Here is a 14,167-nt window from a genome sequence, read left to right as displayed (position 1 = left end):
CACAGGTGACCAGAGCCATATTTTGGCTATATGGTTTGTATTATGATACCACTACTAATGGAGCCCTGACCTGGGTAGCCCACCTATTTCCCATGCTTTAGGTGTATACCCATTTGTACGTATTATATTTTTTTTTCTGTTGGATAATAAAAATTACTTTAATTTTTACTGGCCTTGTGTGAAGGTAGTCTTTTTGGTGCGGTATTTATTTTTCTTCATGGTCATATATGGTGGATATTATTAGGTGTTGTTGTCACTATGCATCTAGATAAGCTCCTTTGGGGGTCTAGTTTCCAAAATGGGGTCACTTGTGGGGGAGCTCCAATGTTTAGGCACACAGGGGCTCTCCAAACGCGACATGGTGCTAAAGATTGGAGCCAATTTTTCATTGAAAAAGTCAAATGGCACTCCTTCCCTTCCGATCCCTGTCGTGCGCCCAAACAGTGGTCCCCCCCACATATGGGGTATCAACGTACTCAGGACAAATTGTACAATAACTTTTGGGGTCCAGTTTCTCTTTTTACCCTTGGGAAAATAAAAAAATTGTTGCTAAAAGATCATTTTTGTGACTAAAAAGTTAAATGTTAATTTTTTCCTTCTATGTTGCTTCTGCTGCTGTGAAGCACCTGAAGGGTTAATAAACTTCATGAATGTGGTTTTGAGTACCTTGAGGGGTGCAGTTTTTAGAATGGTGTCACTTTTGCGTATTTTCAGCCCTATAGAGACCCCTCAAACTGACTTCAAATGTGAGGTGGTCCCTAAAAAAATGGTTTCGTAAATTTTGTTGTAAAAATTAGAAATCGCTGGTCAAATTTTAACCCTTATAACTTCCTAGCAAAAAAAAATTTTGTTTCCAAAATTGTGCTGATGTAAAGTAGACATGTGGGTAATGTTATTTATTAACTATTTTGTGTCACATAACTCTCGTTTAACAGAATAAAAATTCAAAATTTGAAAATTTTCAAAATTTTCGCCAAATTTCCATTTTTTTCACAAATAAACGCAAAAATTATTGACCCAAGCTTACCACTAACATGAAGCCCAATATGTCACGAAAAAACTGTCTCAGAACCGCTAGGATCCGTTGAAGCGTTCCTCAGTTATTACCTCATAAAAGGACACTGGTCAGAATTGCAAAAAACGGCCAGGTCATTAAGGTCAAAATAGGCTGGGTCATGAAGGGGTTAAGTGTTAACAATAAGAGATAAGTTGACGTGGATTAACAGAACATATGACTCAACAGTTATGTCCATCGATCAGGAATGCTATATTTATGTATTACATGGATAAAGATATTATTCTAGACAGGTCATCGTCATTTTTTGCCTGGATCCAAGGATCCCATATATAACAACAAGTTTCGTAAGAGTCAGATCTAGTGGCTTTGATTTTTTCATACAACATTATTAAATTAATTTGTCTTTTCACCTGAGTTATTGACAGCGTGTTAGTTTTCCATTGTCCAGCTGGATATTTTGTGCTTTTGGGGTTTGCTTAAAGAGGTCACACGGACTGTCCAACAGTATTGAAGGTTTATACATTACCAAAATGGGTCCGATCATACAGTGCCCACCTCTTAACTAGAATAACAAACATCCATTAACCAGAAATATAACTGGCAATACACAGAGGCAAAAAGCGAAAAGTAAAATATATATTTTATTAATATCCATAGGTTAAAAAACATACATAAACAAAACAAGGGAATTTCTAGACAGAAATGACCGATGGCAGCAAAATGTGATAATTAAAGAAATTGGGAATAAATTCATATAAGATATATCAAATATATCACCATAAATATATTAATATTACAAGCGGCCTTAGCCCCCTTCCTTTAAACAGTAATGTGCATAATACAGACAATCCAGTGGGGGTAAACAAAGTAAGGCTTAGTATAATAAATATAAAGCTATGAAGCTAAAAAAAAGGGCCTACTTAGTGTTTCTATAAATAGACGCTGCTTTAGATGTGGAAACTATTAGTTAAAGTGCATAGTGCTGTGCAAGTATAGATCCTATCCAAACAATAGCAGCAGAACACTTAGTAAAATAAGCCTTAATAGCAACAGTATCCCAATACGGTATAATTAGTTACTCACTATGCATAGCCACCGGAGACCCCGACAGCGCCGTTTCGCCTCACAGGCTTCCTCAAATGGGGGCGTATTGAAGGTTTACCTGTCAGCTTGATTTTGCAATGTAAAGTAAAGACATACCTGTAATGTCGCTGACTCGCTGTTGTACATATTAATTTCATACTTTTCATGAAGAAATCTGTTATGTAGTTCTTCTTTAATCAGTATTTGAAGTTTTCTTCTAAAGAGATTTAGGTGTATGAGGGCTGTACTGTACATTGTATCTTCTCCTCCTAGCTTGGCCCCTCTGCCTGCCACCAGTGTTTAAATTACAGGATCTGATTTTTCATTGGCCAAATTGACTTCCTGGTTGGTCAACAATAAAATGGCACCATGGGCAGTGCATGTGCAGATTGAGATTTTAGTTAGGAGTGGGTGATAAATGCAGAAGTGGAGCATATGTTTCTATTATACTTTTCCTCTAATTGTTCCACTCCTGGTTTTGGCTTACAAATACTGATGAAAAATCCTGACCAAATCCTGATGCAATCCTGAACGTGGACACATACCCTTAGGGTATGTGACCATGGGTCGGATTACATCCGGATTAGCTGTGGATTGAACGCTGCGTACAACCGCAGCGTTCAACCCGCATCGTCCAGATGTTACAGCATAGTGGAGGGGATTTTATGAAATCCCATATCTACTATGCGTGCAAGCACGCATCCTGCGGCCCTGCACCGCGCGTACGGAAGGGGGCAATCCGGACCGTGGACACGCACACTTAGAGAGGTGTTCACATTGGATAGGGACCCATCAGACTTATGGGAACACCTTGACGCTGGTTGATGGGCAGACATTATTTGGCCAAATTTAGTGTAAAGCATCTCATTCATTTTTTCCTAATATTCAAAAGCCATATTGCTATTCATATTTCATATATTTCACATTGACATGCTTTAGCATGATAGAGTGCAACATTTTTTTGTATATTGTATATGGAGGTAGCTACTCCTGCAATGCACCTATTCAGACAAGTTTGGATGTGCCAGTCAGTTTTTTTGTGTGATCCATAAATCGGCCATGATGACACTCTTTGACGCTATAAGCTCAGTGGCCACTTCCTTCTGAGAACATTCTGCTTGAAGCCTCGCAATGGCGAGGTACTGATGATCAATTGTTAGGTGTCATGTCAGCTATTAAGCTCATTGTTAGAGAACAGCAAGTTGTGCAAAAAGTACTGAAACTTTTCGACTTGTGTATTCAAAAGTTTAGAGAAAGTCCCATTAAGTTCACCTGAAAAGGTTAGAGTGCATTTTAGGATCATCCTGAAATTTCACCTGAAATCCAAATATCTCTAACTTTTTGTGAGTAGTGTATGTAGGATCTGGTGTTCTGACAGTTATCTGAATTCAATTGTCACTCATTTGCAGGAGTGTAAGGGTATGTGCACTCGACATTTATAGACACTAGCATACCCACTGAGTTTTTGACACGGAACGTGGTTTAGGAAAACTTTGCCGCTGTTTTTTTTCTGAAGCATCTTCTTTGGTTTGTCTTTATTTTTGTGCTGTTTATATAATCTAGTGAGCAGCTTCCAGACGCCTGAAGAATGCTCAGGTCACTTTTTACCACTTCATCACTTTTGAAGCCTGAAGCAGTTTACAGAATCTCAAAAAAGAGAAAGATTATATGCACAGCTAGTCATTTTGTCAAGTATTTTTTAAATGCTTTTTCAGGCTGGTTTCAGGCAGAATCCACTTGAAAACGACATTGTCTGCAGTACATACTCTAAACATGAAAATTCCACTTAAATTGGTTTGTCACTCTACGGGTTCGTGCCAAGTTTGGAGGTTATCCCTTAGCTATAGAATAGGGCTTAACGTAGTAACCCCATATGCACCTCTGCTCCATTCATATTCTAAGGGACTGATGGAGATAGCCGAACTCTGTACTCATCTATTTCCAGCTGTCAAATTGAGAATAAAAGTAGCAATGGTGCTCACACATTGCTATATTCAGACATTGTTCATCAAAGTCCTGTTCTTGGAATCAGTGGCGGTTAGGGAAGCTGGAACCCCAATATTAATAGGGAATAACTTTCAAACTTGACACAATCCCTTTAATGGGATTCTCCTTAAACTAGGCCATTCTTGTTTGCTAATTTACAGTCTAACTTCTAATTACTTGAAAGGTGATAAGCAGCAATACCTGCATGGTGCACTGCAGTGTGATTGGGCACGGTGGCTCCATCATTGTGCTGATCAGTAGGGATCCCAGAGGTTGGACCCCACTGGTCCAATATTGATGGTCTACGATCTAATGGGGCTCACCATCTAACTTATAGTGTTGGTGAGCCCCATTCAGACATATGGTGGCCTGGATCTAAGAAATATTGTTCCCCCAAATGTTCAGTTGGGACATATTTATTAATACAGTTGCTAGTTATTGCAAGCTCAGACTACACAGTCTTAAAGGAGGTGTACACTACTTGGACAACCCCTTCTTTCATTAAAAAGTGCCCTATGTAACATATAAACAACTATACACACCTCCCGGAACAGTGCCATTCCACGTAGTGGACAACCTCTTTACATATTTATTACCATTGCTCATACATCTGGCACATGTTTAGACTGTCTAATTTTACACCCTCTATTAGATTACCATGCTACAAATTTCAGCCAAAATGTTGGCACGGTGTTTCGTGTTAAGTAATGCCCCCTGTCAGTAAAGCCACACTGTTGTGAATTTACCTTTGGGCTCCCTCTGGTGGTTACTAGTGATTTGACTCTGGGAATGTCTGCCATCCCTTGTATGCTCACCTGGGTCGTTAGGTCAGGGGTGTTGCTATATAAGCTCCCTGGACCTTCAGTTCAATGACTGGCAACGTTGTAATCAGAGCTAATCTGTTGTGCTCTTGTCTACTGATCCTGGTTCCTGCTAGATTAAGCTAAGTCTGCTTTCTTGCTTTTTGCTATTTGTTTTTGTTTGCATTTTTGTCCAGCTTGTACATAATCTGTATCCTATCCTTGCTGGAAGCTCTAGGGAAGCTGGAGTTCTCCCCCCGGGCCGTTAGACGGTTCGGGGGTTCTTGAATTTCCAGTGTGGATTTTTGTTAGGGTTTTTGTTGACCATATAAGTTATCTTACTACATTCTGCTATTAGTAAGTGGGCCTCTCTTTGCTAAACCTAGTTCATCTCTGTGTTTGTCATTTCCTCTTACCTCACCGTTATTATTTGTGGGGGGCTTGTATCCAACTTTTGGGGTCTATTCGCTGGAGGCAAGAGAGGTCTTTGTTTTCCTCTTCTAGGGGTAGTTAGTCCTCCGGCTGGCGTGAGACATCTAGCGACCAACGTAGGCATGTTCCCCGGCTACTTCTAGTGTTGGCGTTAGGAGTAGATATATGGTCAACCCAGTTACCACTGCCCTATGAGCTGGATTTTTGTACTTCGCAGACTTACTTGTTCCTCTGAGACCCTCGCCATTGGGGTCATAACAGTTTGCCAGGCCAGTATTAAATGTTAAATGCATTGCAGAAGCGGGATTATAAGAAAGAAAATTCTGAGTTTTTTTTTCTCTTTCTCATTTTTTTTTCTTTTCCCCTTTACCTCTGAGTGGCTTGTGTTTGCTGCAGACATGAGTGTCCAGACCTTGATTACAGGTGTGGACCAGCTTACTGCTCGTGTGCAGGGCATACAAGATTATGTTATCAGAAATCCTATGTCAGAACCTAAGATACCGATTCCTGAACTGTTTTCCGGAGACCGATTTAAATTTAGAAATTTCAGGAATAATTGTAAATTGTTTTTGTCCCTGAGACCCTGTTCATCTGGAGACTCCGCTCAGCAAGTGAAAATTGTTATTTCTTTTTTACGGGGCGACCCTCAGGATTGGGCCTTCTCGCTGGCGCCAGGAGATCTGGCATTGGCTGATATTGATGCATTTTTTCTGGCGCTCGGTTTGCTTTATGAGGAACCCAATCTTGAGATTCAGGCAGAAAAAGCCTTGCTGGCTATGTCTCAGGGCCAGGACGAGGCTGAAGTGTATTGCCAGAAATTTCGGAAATGGTCCGTGCTGACCCAGTGGAACGAGTGTGCATTGGCTGCAAATTTCAGAAATGGCCTTTCTGAAGCCATTAAGAATGTGATGGTGGGTTTTCCCATTCCCACAGGTCTGAATGATTCCATGGCCCTGGCAATTCAAATCGACCGGCGGTTGCGGGAGCGCAAAACCGCAAATTCCCTCATGGTGTTGTCTGAACAGGCACCTGATTTAATGCAATGTGATAGAATCCTGACTAGAAATGAGCGGAAAATTCATAGACGCCAGAATGGCTTGTGTTACTACTGTGGTGATTCTACACATGTTATCTCAGCATGCTCTAAACGTCTTACTAGGGTTGTTAGTCCTGTCGCCATTGGTAATTTGCAACCTAAATTTATTCTATCTGTAACTTTGATTTGCTCACTGTCATCGTATCCTGTCATGGCGTTTGTAGACTCAGGTGCGGCCCTGAGCCTTATGGATCTGTCATTTGCCAAGCGCTGCGGTTTTGTTCTGGAGCCATTAGAAAATCCTATCCCTCTTAGGGGTATTGATGCTACGCCTTTGGCAAAAAATAAACCGACAGTTTTGGACACAGGTTACCATGTGCATGACTCCCGAACATCGGGAGGTGATACGTTTTCTTGTTCTGCATAAGATGCATGATTTGGTTGTTTTGGGTTTGCCATGGTTACAGACCCATAATCCAGTCTTGGACTGGAAGGCAATGTCGGTGTCAAGTTGGGGCTGCCATGGAATTCATGGAGATTCCCTGCCCTTGTCTATTGCTTCTTCTACGCCTTCGGAAGTTCCGGCGTATTTGTCTGATTTTCAGGATGTCTTCAGCGAGTCTAAGTCCAGTGCACTGCCTCCTCATAGGGAATGTGACTGTGCAATAGATTTGATTCCTGGCAGTAAGTTTCCTAAGGGGAGACTGTTTAATTTGTCGGTACCTGAACATACCGCGATGCGTTTATATATCAAGGAGTCTCTTGAGAAGGGGCATATCCGTCCTTCTTCTTCCCCTCTTGGTGCGGGATTCTTTTTTGTGGCCAAAAAGGACGGATCTTTGAGGCCTTGTATTGACTATCGGCTTTTAAACAAGATCACTGTCAAATTTCAGTATCCTTTGCCGCTGTTGTCAGACTTGTTTGCCCGGATTAAAGGTGCCAAGTGGTTCACCAAGATAGACCTTCGTGGTGCGTACAACCTTGTGCGCATTAAGCAAGGCGATGAATGGAAAACCGCATTCAATACGCCCGAAGGTCATTTTGAGTACTTGGTGATGCCATTTGGGCTCTCTAATGCACCTTCAGTTTTTCAGTCCTTCATGCATGACATTTTCCGGAAGTATCTGGATAAATTTTTGATTGTTTATCTGGATGATATTCTGTTTTTTTCTGATGATTGGGACTCGCATGTGGAGCAGGTCAGGATGGTTTTTAAGATTTTGCGTGAAAATTCTTTGTTAAAGGCTCAAAGTGTCTCTTTGGTGTACAGAGGGTTCCCTTTTTGGGGTTCATTTTTTCCCCTTCTGCTGTGGAGATGGACCCAGTCAAGGTCCGAGCTATTCATGATTGGACTCAACCCTCGTCAGTTAAGAGTCTTCAGAAGTTCTTGGGTTTTGCTAACTTCTACCGTCGTTTTATCGCAAATTTTTCTAGCGTTGTTAAACCATTGACGGATATGACCAAGAAAGGCTCTGATGTAGCTAACTGGGCTCCTGCTGCCGTGGAGGCTTTCCAGGAGTTGAAACGCCGGTTTACTTCGGCGCCTGTTTTGTGCCAACCTGACACCTCACTTCCCTTTCAGGTGGAGGTGGATGCTTCGGAGATTGGGGCAGGGGCCGTTTTGTCGCAGAGAGGCCCTGGTTGCTCTACTATGAGACCTTGTGCCTTTTTCTCCAGGAAGTTTTCGCCGGCAGAGCGAAATTATGATGTGGGCAATCGGGAGTTGTTGGCCATGAAGTGGGCATTTGAGGAGTGGTGTCATTGGCTCGAGGGTGCTAAGCATCGTGTGGTGGTCTTGACTGATCACAAAAATCTGATGTATCTCGAGTCTGCTAAACGCCTGAATCCTAGACAGGCCCGCTGGTCATTGTTTTTCTCCCGTTTTGACTTTGTGGTCTCGTATTTACCAGGTTCTAAGAATGTGAAGGCCAATGCTCTGTCTAGGAGCTTTGTGCCTGATGCTCCTGGAGTCGCTGAACCTGTGGGTATTCTTAAGGAAGGAGTTATCTTGTCAGCTATTTCTCCTGATCTGCGGCGTGTGTTGCAGAGATTTCAGGCTGGTAGGCCTGACTCTTGTCCATCTGACAGATTGTTTGTGCCTGCTAAATGGACCAGCAGAGTCATTTCCGAGGTTCATTCCTCAGTGTTGGCAGGGCACCCGGGAATTTTTGGCACCAGAGATCTGGTGGCCAGGTCCTTTTGGTGGCCTTCCTTGTCAAGGGATGTGCGGTCATTTGTGCAGTCCTGTGGAACTTGTGCTCGAGCTAAGCCTTGCTGTTCTCGTGCCAGCGGGTTGCTCTTGCCCTTGTCTGTCCCGAAGAGACCTTGGACACACATCTCTATGGATTTCATTTCTGATCTTCCGGTGTCTCAGGGCATGTCTGTCATCTGGGTGATATGTGATCGTTTCTCCAAGATGGTCCATTTGGTTCCTTTGCCTAAGCTGCCCTCCTCTTCTGATCTGGTTCCTGTGTTCTTCCAGAACGTGGTTCGTTTGCACGGCATTCCTGAGAATATTGTGTCGGACAGAGGATCCCAGTTTGTTTCCAGGTTCTGGCGATCCTTTTGTGGTAGGATGGGCATTGATTTGTCGTTTTCGTCCGCTTTTCATCCCCAGACTAACGGACAAACGGAGCGAACTAATCAGACTCTGGAGGCTTATTTGAGGTGTTTTGTCTCTTCTGATCAGGATGATTGGGTGACCTTCTTGCCGTTGGCTGAATTTGCCCTTAATAATCGGGCTAGTTCCGCCACCTTGGTTTCGCCATTTTTCTGCAACTCTGGTTTCCATCCTCGTTTTTCCTCGGGACATGTGGAGCCTTCTGACTGTCCTGGGGTGGATTCTGTGGTGGATAGGTTGCAGCGGATCTGGAGTCATGTGGTGGACAACTTGAAGTTGTCACAGGAGAAGGCTCAGCGTTTTGCCAACCGCCGCCGCGGTGTGGGTCCCCGACTTCGCGTTGGGGATTTGGTATGGCTGTCTTCTCGATTTGTTCCTATGAAGGTCTCCTCTCCCAAATTTAAGCCTCGCTTCATTGGTCCTTACAAGATATTGGAAATCCTTAATCCTGTATCCTTTCGCCTGGATCTTCCGGTGTCGTTTGCCATTCACAACGTATTTCATAGGTCCTTGTTGCGGCGGTACGTTGTGCCTGTGGTCCCTTCTGCTGAGCCTCCTGCTCCGGTGTTGGTTGAGGGCGAGTTGGAGTACGTGGTGGAGAAGATCTTAGATTCTCGTCTCTCCAGGCGGAGGCTTCAGTACCTGGTCAAGTGGAAGGGCTATGGTCAGGAGGATAATTCCTGGGTGGTCGCCTCTGATGTGCATGCGGCCGATTTGGTTCGTGCCTTTCACACCGCTCATCCTGATCGCCCTGGTGGTCTTGGTGAGGGTTCGGTGACCCCTCACTAAGGGGGGGGTACTGTTGTGAATTTACCTTTTTGGCTCCCTCTAGTGGTTACTAGTGATTTGACTCTGGGAATGTCTGCCATCCCTTGTATGCTCACCTGTGTCGTTAGGTCAGGCGTGTTGCTATATAAGCTCCCTGGACCTTCAGTTCAATGCCTGGCAACGTTGTAATCAGAGCTAATCTGTTGTGCTCTTGTCTACTGATCCTGGTTCCTGCTAGATTAAGCTAAGTCTGCTTTCTTGCTTTTTGCTATTTGTTTTTGTTTGCATTTTTGTCCAGCTTGTACATAATCTGTATCCTATCCTTGCTGGAAGCTCTAGGGAAGCTGGAGTTCTCCCCCCGGGCCGTTAGACGGTTCGGGGGTTCTTGAATTTCCAGTGTGGATTTTTGATAGGGTTTTTGTTGACCATATAAGTTATCTTACTACATTCTGCTATTAGTAAGTGGGCCTCTCTTTGCTAAACCTAGTTCATCTCTGTGTTTGTCATTTCCTCTTACCTCACCGTTATTATTTGTGGGGGGCTTGTATCCAACTTTTGGGGTCTATTCGCTGGAGGCAAGAGAGGTCTTTGTTTTCCTCTTCTAGGGGTAGTTAGTCCTCCGGCTGGCGTGAGACATCTAGCGACCAACGTAGGCATGTTCCCCGGCTACTTCTAGTGTTGGCGTTAGGAGTAGATATATGGTCAACCCAGTTACCACTGCCCTATGAGCTGGATTTTTGTACTTCGCAGACTTACTTGTTCCTCTGAGACCCTCGCCATTGGGGTCATAACACCACACCCCTTGTAAGGCAAGACATTGAAAGTGCCTATAACACATTCTAAAAGTGTTGTAAGTTATTAAAATGAATCTGTCTGAAGGATCAATGCTCCTAAGACATCTATAATGGCATGATGGTCATAGGAAGCTGAATACAATGATTCCTTGCTGTTTGCAATCCCATGGATTAGCCCAGAAAAATGCACATTTTTCTTTGTGTAAATTAGCTAAGATCTATGGGCTGGACATAGATTTCCTTGAGAATCTGTCTCCATAGCTAAATTTAAATGAAAGTGGTTATTACGAGTTTGATGTGTAATGGCTCCACCCACTGCAGAACTGTGCAAGATTATAACTGACAAAGGACCTCATTAAGCACATCAGCAGCAGGTCTTCTCTCTGTGCTACAACGTCCATCTCAAAGACAGTAGAGCTATGATAGCTGCAGCTACGAACATGTTTGTAAGGAGACACCATTCAATTCTACTGTTCTGAGTTACATGTTTTGCATTGGTAATGCCCCCTTTAATATAAAATAAGCTCTGGAGGCAGATTCTCAGGGAGATTCGGTGGCAACCAGACTAGGCCCAACCTTCTTTAACCTGCCGGTATCTTCGTTGTGTCTTCTGGCTAGTAGGCCTGGCGCTATGTCATACTTGCATTGCACTGCAAAAATGAAGTTGCGGCAAACTAGAAATCATGGGTATGGGGGATGCCTGAAGGTAAAGCACTAGTCCTATAAACTTGGACTATTAACATGGCCCCTGGACCAGGGTCCTATGAATCTTTTTGATTAACTTTAATAGATGAGAATAGTAAACTATCCCAAAGTATAACATGACCTACCTGATTTACGGTTTAGCGCAGGGTTTATTTGTTAAGTCTTCAGCCCAAGCTACCGCTTTACAGATCTTAGGCCAGAAGGGAAAGTGGTTAATGAACTTATAAAATATATAAAACAGCTGCAAGTGTTAAAATGCTAGAAATCAAAACAGAATCAGCAATCTCCTCTTCTTAAACCCCATAGAGCAAGCGATATTACCCCTTGGCACTCCTTGAACATTTTGCACATAGTCCCTTGCAGGTTGAGGAACACTGGTTTAGAGTTAGATCTACAATACATAGTGTGAATCTTATTTTTTTTTTTATCGCAGGTGGAAGCGCATGGACTTCACCGTTTAACTCACTATGATCTTCCAGGAGGAAACTCATCCGTAGATTCAGCCACCTGGACAGAGATGGCAATGGAAGAGAGACTGCTTGCTAATATAACTACTTACTTGGAATTCGAGAGAAGACTGATCAGAGTGATAGAAGAGCAGAGCGACAGCCTGTTGCAAGGAGAGGGTGCTCTTCACAGTGGTCTTCATAGCATTCTAGCACAAGTTTCAGCCTTGAGGTCCCAACTAGAGCAACTTGGAACAGAAATGGGCCTAAAGAAAGAATTAGAGGAAGAAATAGATGAGATGGATAGTGCATCAGGAGGAGCCTTTGATAGGAAAGTTAGGGGTTATCATGTTCTGAGGGAACTGGCAATCTGGGCAGTGAGAAGCATCAGAGACTTACGAAAGTTGCAAAGAGAAAGGGGGAACTTGGTCATCAAGGCTGAGAGTTTTACAGAAACAAGTGAACAATGAAGTTTAGGTTGAATTTGGACAGAGGGTCAAGAATGAAGAAGAAGCTAGAATAACAATGATGGAATGAATCAGGTTTGACACTTTGCAGAGTGTGTCCGGGAATTAATACAGTAGGTAGATTCTATATGGTCATTCACCTCAACTAAAAAAATATATAACTTGATCTTTGCAGGCAGGATAGATCATCAGTATCAGGGCGAGATGTAGCCACGGTATAAACAGAAGGCCCGTCGACTGTTTGGTGGTCATTGTCGAGAACTACATCTCAGCTCATATTCGAGTGAATAGGATCTGTGGCCGTGTCAGACCCCACTGTGTCAGACCTAGTAGGTCTTCAATATTTAGGTAGGGACAATCCATTTAATCATAGCTATGTAGAAAAATCATAAAATTCTGAATGTTTAAAAAAAAAAAGAAAATGAGAAAAGTGGAGCTGTGGCCACTATGGAGATGTATTAGTATTAGATTATTCAGCTCAGAATTTAAAAGTATAGACCATGCGATTTTGACATGGCTTATTTTACTAGTATTGCAGTAACAGGATTTTAGAAATCTAATCCTAAATACTGTCCATGGCTTGGGCAACCTTACTATAAGGTCTTGTTCAGATGTAGTGTTTTTTATGTGGTGTTTAGCCAGCATTTTTCATGTGAACAGCAAAATTAATGAGATTTCTAAAATCTCATTCCCACAGTTTTTCCTTGAGCTTTTTGACCTGTGGTGCATCTTTAAAAAACACAGCATGTCCGTTTTTTCAGCCTTTTTACTGCAGTTATACCCCAATTGAGCTCAAAATGTCCAAGCATAAAAAACACATCAAAATAGCACATAGTTTATGCTGTGTTTTTTTGGCCATAGCCTGTGATTTTCATGTAAAAATAAAAAACGCTGCATGTAAATATAGACTGAGCAAAACAGGTAATAGCTTTGATTATGCATGCAATAAACTAATTGGCTAGTTGAAAGACACTAGTTTGGATTTATGCATTTGAGCACTGCTTGGAAATAATATATGAGCACTGATTGGATGGATGTATTGAATAGTTTTAGTAGAAGAGATTTTCAGGACAGGTCAGAATGTAGCAGGAGGGAATAAAATGATTATCACATATATTTTAGCACTAAGCAAAATTAGTGTCTGCATTCTGAATATATAATTAATTAAATAAAATTGATTAAACAACATATTCCGCAAGTATGGTGTAATATATATACAAATATATACAATTAAACACTACACCCAGAGTAGGGAATTTGTCAGCAGGATTTCACACCCCTCAAACTATTTATATGCACCAGTAGCTCTTTCAAAGTTTAGCAATATCTTTTTAAGGCCAGTCTGTTCCTTATTTCTGAGAAATCAGCATTTGCATTGATATACAATTGTATTGGATTGTAGATTTGAAGAATCTGTCACTCCAGCTTTATTCCTTGCCCAGTGTTGCCTCCTGCTTGACTGGCAGCCTCTATGCTATGTAATTTCAAGCTAAGGAGCTGTCAGCAGGATGAGGTGGCGCTAGGATGGGACTAGAGCTGGGGTGACAAAGGCTTCAGATCTACCATAACCATTTGCATACCAACTCAAACACTGATTTCTCATTAATGGAAGAATGGACTGGCCATGGAAAGATATTGCTGGACTTGTCATTGAAACAGCTTTGGGGTGTGAAGTACTGCTGACAGATTCCATTGAAAGTCAACTCTAACCGTTAGACCACCACTATAGTATTATATATTGTGATCACTGCATTCTAATAAAACCTTAAAGTTCTACAGTAATGTTTCTATGTTTAAAAAAAAATGCTTTTAATTTGCAGCTTGGCATATGAAAATGAGCCAGAACTAGTCTGGAGAGCATCATTCCCCCGGACTAATTCTGCATTGGAAAAGAGCCTAGAATTCCCAAATATAACTACTCATGATCAGAAAATAACTTTTGACATGGAAATTATTTGAAAAAATAAATAGAACAAAAAAAAAATATATATATATATATATATATATATATA

General features: G+C 42.1%; 1 long non-coding RNA gene across 1 annotated transcript in view; it reads left to right on the top strand.

The window, feature by feature from the left end:
* LOC143764830 (uncharacterized) overlaps positions 1-11,746 on the top strand; it is a 90,798-nt gene extending 79,052 nt beyond the window's left edge. Inside the window, exon 3 of the long non-coding RNA XR_013213282.1 lies at positions 11,676-11,746. This is a non-coding gene — a long non-coding RNA (uncharacterized LOC143764830). The remainder of the gene's footprint in view (positions 1-11,675) is intronic.
* Positions 11,747-14,167: the final 2,421 nt, after the last annotated feature.

The sequence above is a fragment of the Ranitomeya variabilis genome, chromosome 4, assembly GCF_051348905.1.
Source record: "Ranitomeya variabilis isolate aRanVar5 chromosome 4, aRanVar5.hap1, whole genome shotgun sequence".
In the NCBI taxonomy this organism is placed as follows: Eukaryota; Metazoa; Chordata; class Amphibia; order Anura; family Dendrobatidae; genus Ranitomeya; species Ranitomeya variabilis.
This window is presented reverse-complemented; position numbering and strand designations above follow the sequence as displayed.